At 40.4% G+C, this 13395-nt stretch overlaps 1 long non-coding RNA gene across 2 annotated transcripts; it reads right to left on the bottom strand.

Moving 5' to 3' along the window:
• LOC110406862 lies at positions 3934-13395 on the bottom strand. 2 transcript variants are annotated; one of them, XR_002443613.1, is made up of 5 exons: positions 12109-13395; positions 11351-11422; positions 10531-10621; positions 7418-7483; positions 3934-5962 (listed from the first exon to the last, which is right to left on the bottom strand). It is a non-coding gene; the product is annotated as an uncharacterized LOC110406862 (long non-coding RNA). The 2 variants fall into 2 exon arrangements; XR_002443612.1 differs by lacking the exon at positions 12109-13395 and having other exon boundaries at positions 11351-11566.

A 13395-nucleotide genomic window follows, 5' to 3' on the forward strand; every position in this document is an offset into this window, starting at 1 on the left:
TTTTCTGCTACATTTCAATCACAAGAAATGAGACATAGTCTGAATACAACAGTGCCAAACTCTGATTTTCAGGTTATCCTTTCTTTGGCAAATAGCAGTTGTGCCACTAGTGGACAGCTGGTCAGTAGTAGACATCCAAACTGTACATTGTCTGTGACTTCTTTCACACTGTCTGTGTGGGAGCAAGAGAAGAGAAAAGAAGTGCCTGTCAAGAGCAGCCACACTGAGCTGAGGGCACGAGGTATCAGTCACCCACACCTGCAAACAAGGTTGGGTCACTAGACACCTGCACAATGCTTTCCCGTCAGAAACTTCTGCTAACTGCAAAATTGTCAAGAATTGTAGAATCACAGAATGGTTTAGGTTGGGAGGGAGCTCAAAGCCCACCCAGCCCCAACGCCTGCCGTGGGCAGGGCTGCCCCCCACCAGCTCAGGCTGCCCAGGGCCCCATCCAACCTGGCCTTGAGCGCCTCCAGGGATGGGGCACCCACAGCTTCTCTGGGCAGCCTATGCCAGCACCTCAAGAAGCCTGAAATCAAACTGTTTTTTTGCTAGCATGTACTTCAAGTACTATTTTCGACCTGCTAGTAGATACTGGGTTGAACACCGTTTGTTCCTTGCTTTACTGTATTATCAGCAGTGATAAGGTGTGAAAATAGTTAGTTATATGCAAATGTCAAAATAAGAATTTTTTTTTTTTTTTTTTTAAAGATCTTGGAATAAAACCTCCAGCCCTTTAGCTGGCTTTATTCATGCCTTCTCGTAAGGATAATTTTTACTCACAGAAGCTTGCACTGGGTGAGGAAAAAAGTATAAACAGAAACCAGCTACCCAAATATACTCAGCCTCAATTTTATATGATGACTACTGAGAATATTTGCACAGTATCTTCCAAGTCTGCATGCAAACCACAGATAGCTCAGAGGGGCAGCATTTTGAGAATGGTGCCAATGTTAAAAACCCATGTGAAAGGTGAAGAAACTTGCACAAAACAAATGAGCTGTGGGTGTACCTCACACAGGAACAGTGCCAGCAACTAAACATGAGACCCTGGTCCCTTGACCCTATGTCTGCCTTTACTTCTCTTAGGCTTCAGGTGACTGAAACCGACAGAAAGGAACAAAGGAACAGGCTGGAACTGTTCCTTCAGCTCTTTCCACAGACGCACACAAAAAAGTGAAACAATCTGCACAGAAGTGACATTGTGTACTGCCTGAAGACAGGCATCAAGACCTGCTGTTTAGAAACATTCTGTGTCCTAAAAAAACACCATGAACTTTTGACATATTTAAAATATATGTAATGTAAAGAAAATAAAATTCTTCCTTTATTTTTCCCATGATTGTTCTTTTCCAAAAACTAAGCATGTTCTGCATGTTTTCCAGGGCAACAAAAAACACTGAAGGGACTTGTAAGAAGTAAATGTATTATAGGAAATACGTCTTTTCCTTTGAATCAAAAACTCTTGGAAGTTCTTTCTCCTTCTCTACTTTGGTCAAGCAGGGAAGAGAGGCTATAGGTATTTGGCACGTGTTAGAACTAGGACAAATCTCTTCAACTTTCTATGTGTCAGTTTTCTCACATGTAAAATAGAGATAAAGGCACTCAGGGCTACATTATATAGACTCAAGCCATGACAGATGCTAGATTTGGCACAGGAGCCCCAGGAGCCTTTTGCTCATTGGATCAGCAGCTGGAGGCCAGAGATGGACCTGGGGCAGCTTTATGGCAGTTGGACTGCATCCCTGGGGCTGGAGTCCATGGGCATCCAGTCAAGGCAGCCAGTGGCTCACATCCCTTGAACAAATGTGGATGGCTGCTTTGCAATGGTCTGGCAATCAATTTAGACTCTATCAGCTCTAGCTGGAGCTCAGACACCTACCCCACTGGTAGACATTTTCATGGTGAACATCTAAACACAGCTGTCTGAAGTGGAAATCCACTGTCCTGATCCCTTAAGCAATTTTGACAACTATGAATGAAAAGCACCTTTTCAAAAGTAGACATTATGAGTCCTTTCGTTCTGAGATGAGTTTTATTTTCCTGCTCAATGAACTGAGGTATTTCTGCTTGCACACATAAAAAGGTAATGTATATTTTTAACAGCATCTTACTGTGTACAACTCCTATATTCGCTTTAGTTCTGAAGGAGCTTTGTCTGCAGACATATTTGGCTCAATCTACTGTAATGGATTTAGCAATAGAAAACTGCAAGGCTCACATTACTGCTAGCTCAAATGGACCCTTTGGCTTGAATTCCTCTTAATGATGGATATTGCCAAATATTTCCTCATCATTTTCTTAATTATACAAACATGGATTCAAATGAAGGTGATGACTGCTGACAAATTTGTTAATCAAACCTGAGGTACTGAGGCTTTCTGAAGGTACTCTTTCAGAAAATTTTCTCTTATTCTTCTCTGGTGATCCTGATTTACCAAGAGCTGCAGAGCAGATATGACTGCTTGTGCCAAGACCAGATTTGCAGGTCTTGCTTGTAGGAAATGAAAAGAAAGAGAAAAGTAATGACAAAGCTCAAAATATCACTGTAATAAAGATTGCATGAATTACTTTAAGTTCCAAGGATCATATGAGACTCTTATCAATATTTTCCTATTATTATTATTGTTGTTTTTATTTGGTTTCCAACCTCACAAAGTTATGCCTGAATAACTCAAACCAGTCTCTAAAGGGTAAACCAAAACTCTGCTAGAAGAGAGCATTAGTTGTTCTGTTTTATCTCTGGAAAATGTGTGCTTTCACCAAGAGGAGAAGAGCGGCAGTGACCTCTGTTGATGGAATTAAGCAACGTATTTAAAGAGCCATTTAACGATACATTTAAATCCTCCACTAGGATTGAATAAGGCCAAAAGTAAACTCTGCAAAGAGGAGTGGCTTTCAGGTCGCACATGAAAAAGAGTATTTCCCAACACTCCCTGAAGTCAAATTCTTCATGAGGATGGCTGCTTTTTTTCTTTTAGATAATTACTCCTTTTTAGCGTGGAATTCTCACTATTGGCGTAAAGTGAGAATATAACAGAAATTTTTTTTCAAGTGTTGCATTACATTCCAGTAGTTTTCATCGCCAAAAGGAAAACATCATGCTTGTACATATTACGTGATCTGAATTTAGTGACTGGTTCATTGTGCCATCCTGACACACCAGATTCTTGAAGTTTTGAGGCAAATAAGCCTTCCACTTGGCAGGCTGCCTGGTTCAAAGAGAAGTGTCTAGGAACTGTCATGCCCTTATGGCCAAGAATTTGGAACATGTCTTTCTCTGCTAGTTCTGATGTGGGAAAATAATTAAACACGTAAACACCCCCAAGGATCTGAGCCTTAATGCTTAACTTCAAGGTTGGGAGCAGTCTCAATAAAGCAAAGCATATAAAAATTGATTCTATACAGCTCCAGTTATTGAAATCAATAAGAAAACTTCCATTAAATGCTAAGTAGCTTGTGGAAGTCAGGGTACTACATCCTTGGCTTTTCTCAGACTTGTGCTTTTGCTAAGGACAGTGTGAAACAGAAACATAAATTAGAAGGATCCAGCCTCCAATCTGTTAAACTTATTTTGTGGTTTTTTTTGCTGTCCAGTAAATAACTGGTATCCACACTTTTGGCAGTTCCAGGAGCCACAGCAATACTGATTGTTGTATTTTTCCCTCTATATCTAGTGTTACAGATGAAAGGTCTAATCATGATCACGAAGCTGGGGGTTTCCTCAGTTCAGGTATTTTAGTTTCTTAATGCCTCCACCTGGGCCTCAGAAGCTTTAATTTTAGTCTGCTTTTCAGAACTAGTGCTGTCCCCCTGATCCTAAAATATTCTTCTCATGAAAAATGAATGCATATTGATAATGACACTTTACTAGTAAGATGATCCATTATGGTATCTTCATTCAGGCCTCATAAGGAATTACTTATACAAATGTAAGGAGGAATAAAAATCCCAGTTTATTTTGATTTTAATATAGATACAATCAGAAAATGAAATAATAAACCAGTGCGCCTTGCTACCATTAACTGGATCTTAGAGGTGTACTTGCTGTGCTAGTGTAAGAAAATCGATCCCAGTTCGCATACGTTGTAAATACTGAAAATTTTATGGCACATTATAAAAATTTCACAATGAAACCAGATACTGTAGCTTCTTATTGGAAGATTTTGTGCTGTCAGGCATCAAGAAAGTGTTGATATATCTTCCATATATAACTAAACATACCAGAAAAGACCTCTGGGGACATGGGGAATTATGTCTGTATTTTTTGCTCTGCATAAGTCTGACAAATTTTTGAGATGAGCAGTCAGGATGGCAAACACACCTGGATGGTAGCTTGGATCAGTGATTTCTTTCCCTCAATACATTGCATGTCCTACAAAGACCTCTACATGTTAAAGGTCTCCGGCTACTCAACCACTCCTCTCAGGATACCCCAGGACTCTATTCCTGGAAAAATTTATATATTAAGTAAACCAATTCTTCATTAGCAAATAAGTAAATTAATTCTTTATTCAGAACCATTTTATATAAAGAATAATTACTTTCTTCCAAATTTGCCTTGCAATAGGATAATTTTTTCTAAGTTGCTTGATGCAATTCAGAGATTTACATTTGTGATATTGAATACAACCACAGTTTCTCCACTGGAAGTTGAAATAACCCGTTCTATTATATCTGTATAGAGCCCCAGATCCATATGTACTAGCTTTACTGTCTCAAGTATGGTTTAGGCAGCAGGTTGTCAATCAAAAAGAATTTAAATATCTCATTGCCATTTTTCGACTGTTCATCTTATTACCCAGCATTCAGGCTTAATAATTTAAGGTTTTTTTCCAGTTTACTTTTCCAGCCCATTTATGAACAAGTTCCTGAGTGGTTAGTTATATACTGTTCTTCAGAGGTCAGCTCTCATGGCTTATCTTGTAGAAAAGAAAGAAAAAAGTCAGCAGTCATCTTTTTTTTTTTACATCTGGCAAAGTATCTTTTTTCATACAATTATAACTCAAACTGTTTGACAGGAATTTGCCCAAAGTTAAAGAATATCTTTGGATGGAGATTAAAATGGAAAATTACATCTTCAGAGATGTACTTTTCTTTAAATTACTAGTATGTGAAAACTGTTTTGGAACTTTAATTGCTGCTACAGACTTACTACAAAATAAACTTTGTTATAAACCCTGGCTGATCCTTATCTATAACCAAAAATCTCCACACTGACAAGAGTATAATATAGGGTGAAATCATGCTTCAGTTGGGAATTCTTTGCCACCAAGTTCAATGAGATAAAATTTCCTTTTTCCAACAGCCCCAAACTTCTCCTATTTTGTACATGTGGAGATTATCCCGATCCTGTAATAATTGCTTGATTTTTTCAGTGAGGAGTCTTACATACTTTCTGGTTTTGGCATCACACAAAAACATTTGAGCATGATTTCTCAGAGAAAACTGGACAGTGCAAACCCAGAGTTTGAGTGACCTCCTGAGTTGGGAGCCAGCTCCTCTGCTTGATGCCATCTCTGAACCCTAACAATTATGCCTGTTTCCATAAACTGCAGCTGAACCTGCCATTTTTTTGACCATTAGGATTTTGGCAACTTGCATCTCTCTGCTCATGCTGTTTCAACATGTTCCAGGTGGGACAAACCTGGAGAGAAGGCTTCCTCAAAAGCCACCAGAGTAGCAACCACAGCAAAGCAGATAGATATAACCTCTTCTAATCACAGAAATGTGGAATGATTGAGGTTGGAAGGGACCTCTGGAGGTCATCCAGTCCAACCCCTAAGTGTTGTCTCTTTTACCCTTCTTGTGAGTTGTCACTTGGAGAGGACCTGGGCAATGCACACAGCTACATCTCTTCTTAGCAACAGCCACAAGGCAAGCCAACGGTGATTGCACACGGCAGATTGCAGCCTCTGCTCCTCTCCTTGGAACTGGCATTGTTGTTTTCCTGGCATTTTACCTGAAAATGGAGAACTGGGTTTATTTATCTCTGTGTATCAACAGATGATATAACTCTTTGGCCAATCCTCATTAGGAATTTCATTAATTCATTTTTTTTTGCCTGCACAGTCCTTTTTCAGGAGCTATAAATGGAATGTCACTCAGGAAAAGTTTAAAAAAAAAAAAGAATGCCAACTAAGAGTCTATTAGCGATCATGAACGTAATTGCTCCACCTTTTTTTCCACAGGAAAATGTTCCAAGAAAGACTGTTGCACAAGAAAGCAGAGAACCAGGGTCAAATACAAGGAAATGGATACAATCTTCTCAATAAAGCAACACTGTCTTTACACTGAGAACATTCATTTGTTGTAAAGGTTGGGAAGGGCTCTACCATTACTTTGCACTCTCCTGTTTTACTTTCTAAAACGATGACCAGGAATGAGATTCCTATGAAAACTCAAGAGATTCCACCACACACTTGCCTTTACCTTTAGGACAGCCAGGAAAGTTGCAGCCTGCAAGAAATCAATATTTTTCTTTACGTAATTACATATACAAACATATTTTGAGAGCTATATATAAAACAAATAATTATTCCAAAGTACATTCATTCATGATGAAGTCTAATATTATCAAGTATGCAGGTGGCAAAGAGCTTCTCCTTTTTTGGTCAAGTACAACCTACCAGAATGGGGCCACTCTTGCCTGCAGTTAAATTTTTTTTTTCTTTTGCTGTACAGCTTTTTCTCTGATTAAAAGGGATGCTCACATTTTGATCTCCATATGTAATTGTGGGATCAAATCCCACTCCTTTTTTTTTTTTTTTTTTTTTAAATGTAACTTGCAAATGCTTGAGAATAAGTCAGGAACTTTGACATTTAAGTTTCTACACTGAGCTAAATGGTTTAAAAACACAGGAGCAGGTTCCAATTGCTATATCAGCATTCATGAAGAAAGGGGGGGACCCGTCAAATTGTAGGTGTGTCAATCAAAGCTAACTACATGGAGAATATGTAAGATATAAATAAAATTTTGCATACACATATGAGAATGGAAATTTATATGTGTTTATATAAAATACCTATATATAAAAAGAAAAGAGGCTGAGTGTTAGACCATGCAGAAGCAGTGAACTTTTTCTCTACCCGACTATAGCTAGCATGCCAGTATATTCAAATGCAGAGTGTAGGTAGGTACAGGGAGTATGAGAGCCAAGTTATACCAATGATGAACGAAGGACCTTGACCTCCGAAGGCACAATGAAAGCTTGTTCTGTGAAAAGGCTGATCTATCTTTCCAGTGATATGCTACAAATCTTGCATTTCACAGGCTTATCAAATGTCATTGACATTAACTGAAGTCATTTCATTGATACAAAGAAAATATGCCATCTTCCTCATGGCGCTAGTGTGCACTGTTCATTTCTACAATAGCCAGCAATAGCAACCATTAGTTAACTAAATTTTCACTCACCTGAAAGATTTCCAATCAAGTGCCCATGTTTTATATTCCTGATGGTTTCCCTGTGCCTCTTCCCTCCTAAAATGTCATCAAATTTATTTGAAATGTTTCTTAATATTACTAATTTGCCCTACTACTACTGATTTTTTTTATTTGGAAAACTCTGATAATGACAATATTTTACATTTTCTTTGCACTCTTTTGAAAAGTTACAAGACGTTGGGTCCGGCCTTATCATCTATGAGTTCAAGCAAAAGGTCTTTGTATTAAAAAAATAGAATAAAATAAGGATTTTGATGCTTGGCAGCAGCTGCAATTGGGTATTTTAGACTGAGGCTCTGTTTAACATAATTTAAAATATGTTTGTGATACATACATTGAAACTCAAACCTTCTGTTCTTCTTCGGTGATCATCAACACAAATCCAATACTGTAATGCAAAGAAGTGCGTTTTCATTCATTTCTGACCTGATTGTTCTGTGCTAACTTCCCCAAGGACAACATTATGTGAGGAGGTGAAAAAGGTTTTAGTTTTACACGTGACCTAGGAACAACACTAAACTGTACTAATTTCTTTTGAAAACAAGGCATCCATAACATTCTGCATAAAATTTAAAGCCAGATTTCCACCAAGTCATGTGGAAAACCTATGTTCACACCAGCTGTCCACTGCTCATAAAACCAATCAGCTGAGATCAACAGTGAAACATCCTGCAAAGATTTATTAACCCTCTGCAATGAAAACAGTGACATAAGAGTTGCCAGCAATGACTAATGAATTTCAGTGAGCAAAAGAAAAGAAGTACAGAAAATCGAGGAGATAAGCAGGGCATAAACTTAAATTGCAGAAAAGAAGTAAGTTTCATCAATTCTTGAAATGTGTATTTCTGAACCTAGAAAATTATAGATTATATAAGCAAACTATCACCTAGTGTGACTCTCCGCTTTTCCTAGATAATGTGCACTCACCTCTGACCTCTGCAAACACAGTATTGTATACAGTTAATTCTTTGAGGGCTGTGGAGGATCTAATCCATTTTTTTTGTATCCTTGCTAAAGGATGGTTCCCCAGTTCTCAGCGATGACCAGTGCTGTTCAGCCCTGAACCAGCACAGAGTGAGTGTACCCTTGTTTCACATGTAGGTTCTTGGCAAAAAAGATAGAAGCAAGAGGGTGGGAGAAACAAGGGGCAGGTGAGAAATGAGCTTGGTTATAAAGTAACCTGCAACACTGGCTCCAGAGTGATGTTCTGGTAGTTTCTGAACTCCTCCTGAAGATCTCAGTCCTCTAATAAAAGCATATGTCAAGGGCCTACATCTAACCCATCATGCCTATACAGAAGAGCTCATGTCAGTGGAGGTGGAGGCTGACCTCAGGCTGAGCTGGTGAGCTGGGTGCAGGCACACAGAAGAAAGCTCCTGGGCCAGAGGTACTGGTCATTGTGGGCGAGCCTGGGAATAAGGTGGCAGTTGGTTTCACTCAGGACAGACCACACCTTGGACATAATTTTACTTGCTTCATAACTGCTTAATAAACAAGAGAACATTTATAATTACTTTTTCTTCAGGTGAAAAAAACCCAGCACCTAAAACCCTCAGCATTTTGGAAGGAAGCATTTGTCCTACATGCCTGTGCCATCCATCTGCTAACAGAAAGCAAGTAGGAAACGTTGCTTAGCAGAAAGCCACCTCAGACTCCAGGATAGGAGCAGCCTTTGCCTTGCCCAGTCTCCAAATCCAATGCTTGAACTTACAGGGCAGTATTTAAAACCATGTTTCCCAAGAAGTTAAACATTTAAACTAGTATTTCTGTATTCATGGCAGTGACAATTCCAGGCTAGAGAACAGTGACTATTTCTGACACCTGATGTGGGGACACAGCCTCAGAAATCATTCAACAACCAAGTGTCCTGGTGCAGAATGAGCTAAAGAGGGAATTTACTGTTTAAATATTAAACCTGTCGCTTAGCTATTAAACAATGAGATTGTTCTAATCCCTAAGGGATGAAGACCAGCCTGTCATCTCTGGTTTTGGGTTTCCAGAAAATGTGCCCAACAATGTATTTCCAGTGATATCAAGGTCACCTAGAGCACAAGTAATGAAAGAAAGGAAAAACTGCACAAAAATCCCCTCACTTTTTTGCCTGTGGTATCAGGAGCAGAACGAGTACACTTTTCTTTCAAGGAACCAGCAAAACACTAACTTCACAGATTATTAGCCCTCTTAAGTTATAACACTCCCTCTAGAAATACCACTGATTTCTCCTGCAGGAACTTACAGAGGGTGCCGTGTGTGTTCTTCCAGATGAGGTTTAATTCTGATGCCCTGCAGCACCACAAAACCCCCTCCGTTATTCATCACAAGGCAAGAAGTGCCCTCCCAGGGCTGAAAATGCCTGAGGTGCTTACTCATGGGGACCAGAAACCACGAGTACACAGATCCCGGCTGGAGAAGGCCTGGGGAGAAGTCTTTAGGAGAGCCTCTGCATACAGTGCAATTGCCCTTACACCAGCTTAGCTCTGCCTTAAACCCACAAAGGGAGCAGCTCTGCCAGCTGCTCCTGCCATCACTCCCCAACCTCTGGCAAATGAGGCGGCTGCCGGCACCCATGCCCTTTCTCAATCTTTTCCAGTCTAAATTCAAGGCTGTGGAGACACTACCGTTAATGTCGTAAAGGCATTAAATCGGCTTACCAAAGTTCAGGCCCGCACAACTAAATTGCTGCCATTAAAGTGACTATCTCTGGAAGGCACAGCACCTTGGTAGAACCGATTTATGGGGACAGTTGCCAAGCAGCCCTGGAAAGGGCTGTGGAAAAAAACACATCCTCAATGGGCTATTGATTTCATAAAATAAATCACTTAATAGCCGAGATACAGTTATGCTAATTAATGGATTTAGAGACAAAGTTACATGTTCAAGGTCATGATGGCACAGCCCTAGGAAAAAGAACCTCGCCTCTAGTGGAAGAGAGATTTCAAGAAATGTTTGCTGAAGTAATGGTGAAGGTGTGTTGCTGGTGCCCCTCCCCAAATAAAACAACTCTCAGTCAACCGTGTTTGTGTTTTATAATCCTCAGATTTCCCCTGAAGCTATTTCTATATATGTAAAAAAGTCTCTCTCACCTCTTCGGCGTTTGTTTTCTCGTAACTTCGAGCATCTTGTTTACATGTGTCACAGGTATCTCTTCCATGCATTACTGCTCTTCCCACATAGCTGCAGATGTCAAAAAGATCTCCCTTTTACCTGAGGTAACCTCTCTGGGCAGCCTGGTCTAGTGGTTGGCGACCCTGCACTTAGCAGGGGGGTTAAGACTCAATGATCCTTGGGGTCCTTTTCAACTCAGGCCATTCTATGATTCTATGATTCTATGATTCTTTGTTCACATGGAAATACCATAATTTTTAACAAATTTATTTTAGTAATGTATTAATACATTTTAGCAAGATGTCCTGTGTTTGAGTCTCTTGTACTCTACTTCAGGAGAAAATAGAGCAAATCTTTCTGTCTGTTTTAGAGAAGTGGCTAAAAAGGACGAAATTCATTCCTTTCTTCTGAACCAGGAAAACAGACATCCAAGGTCAGGCTGGACGGGGCTCTGAGCACCCCGATCTAGCTGTAGGTGTCCCTGTTCATTGCAGGGGAGTTGGACCAGACGGCCCTTAAAGGTCCCTTCCAACTCAAACAATTCTATGATTCTATGAGATTTACAATACTGTAATGTGGACAGTCAGAGAAATCTTAGTAGTAAGCAACCTCAAAGTTCTGCTGAACAGAATTCATTTTAGTATTTCCATGGAGCATCAGCAGATTGTCTTTTCCTTTTTTTCTTTAATCTGCTGAAAATGCCTGTTATACTAAAACAACAATTAAAATGATGGACAAGCATTTATTAACACATTTATGATTTCACCGCAGTCATTTTTATTTTTTAATCATACTTACTAGTCCAAAGATGTTGCTCCCAGGAGATCCACTTTTTGAAATAGTCAGAGTAGCTTTTTCTAGAAATGTCTCCTTGATAAAAAAGAAAGGTCAGAAAATAAGTATGAAGACCTGAGAGAGCTGGGGCTGTTCAGCCTGGAGCAGAGAAGGCTCTGGGGAGACCTGAGGGCGACCTGTCAGTATCTAAAGGGGGACTATAAGAAGGAAGGGCACAGACTCATTAGCAGGGTCTGTGGTGATAGGACATGGGGAAACAGTTTTAAATTAAAAGAGATTTAGATTGGATATAAGGAAGAAGTTTTTTACAGTGAGGGTGGTGAGGCACTGGCACAGGTTGCCCAGAGAGGTGGTAGATGCCCTGTCCCTGAAGACATCCAAGGTCAGGCTGGATGGGGCTCTGAGCAACCTGATATAGCTGTAGGTGTCCCTGTTCACTGCAGGGCAGTTGGGCTAGAGGGTCTCTAAGTGTCCCTTCCAACTCGAACGATTCTGTGATTCAGACTTCAGACTTCATCCCTAAAAATGGAGTTAATTTCTGATATAGTGAAAATTCTCATTTTGTCAAATCAGTCTATTTTTTCATTATGAAAGCAGTTTGACAATCACAATAAAGACAGATTTTTTCCTATCACACAGCAAAAGCAGGATTAATATTAACAGCTGATGTACAACCCTTAACTCAAAGCCATATCTACAGTGAAAAAGCCCCAGCAAAAGGAAAAACAGATTGCCATGACTCATAATGGTTCAAAGCACACCCGACTACTGCAAATCCATGTGGTAGCAGTGAGTCCCACAAGCACACTGCGGGTACCAGAGCATTTCCTTGCTCTAGTAGCAATTGACAGCAGTAATCACTAGATGGATTAAAAGGTAAATAAAGTAAATTATGTGGGTTACTATCTTGATGTATAAAACAGCATGTACTCTGTCACGTGAAGCACTGTTAGCACTGTCTCTGATAGAACAGGCAATGCAGAGGAGAACAAGGGATGAAAGTACAGACGGGTGCAGATGGCAGGGCGCAGCAGGGGCAATGAGGCATTGGTGGGTGTATGGTGGGAAGGGCCCTTGTGGCTCAGCTGCAATCAGGCGTGCTTCTGTTTGTGCTCTCCCTGAAACAGTGCGGAGCGACCCGGCACCGAATTGTTCTGAGGCAGGAGCAGATGCATTGAGCTGTCAGGGGCAAAGCCATGACGAGGCGCCGTGGCGCCAGGGACACACCTGCCCATCTCCTTGGCTGGGGGGACCCCTCCCTCTCTGATGGGCTGCTTTGTGCCTTGGGAACATTCTTCTCCATATGGCGATGTCCCCAGGAGCAGAGTCCTCAGCATCTCTGGGACCAGCGAGGGTACAGAGCTTCAGCTGCACAGGGCTGATGGAGATGGAAAGCAGCATGAGCTGTAAACACTGACCCTCAGCATCTCACACCATGCTCAGCTACACGGCACCTATGTCAACAAGCTTGAAAGCCAAATATTCCCTGCTGTATTGTGTGTCATGCAGCAGGGGTAGTTCCCATCTGAGTGCTAGATAAACTCAACCATACAATCTACCTATAAAATAGATAATTTATTTTGGCATAATGGTGTCAGCTCCAGTAACTGCTTGCCACCCACATTCTCTTCACTCTCACTGTCTTTCAAGGTCTGTGACAATGTACTTACTATCTCCATTTTTATCATTGCAGTGCAAATCACCAGTGTCAGGATTAATTATGTTTTTCCCTCATTTATTTTTCTTGAGGACATTTTTGAGAATGTCCTCAGAATTGGCTGATGTTCAGTTGTTTCCCTCATTTCAAAGAATATAATATAACAAATAAAAAAAACTTGTCAAGCTATCCCATGCACCCGTAGGGCTAGGTGATGCACATGCTGGTTAGAAATTTAAATGTGTTCTCCTATGACTTGTATATAACATTAAGAAAAATTTTTTATTGGTGTCATGCTTTGAAATTTGTTATTAAAATCCCAGGCTTGGTGCCCTGCTTTTAGGTTCTGAGGTAAAGAAATGGCTTGTTGAGTCAGAGTTTTAGCCTTAAC

The sequence above is a fragment of the Numida meleagris genome, chromosome 1, assembly GCF_002078875.1.
Source record: "Numida meleagris isolate 19003 breed g44 Domestic line chromosome 1, NumMel1.0, whole genome shotgun sequence".
Lineage (NCBI taxonomy): Eukaryota > Metazoa > Chordata > Aves > Galliformes > Numididae > Numida > Numida meleagris.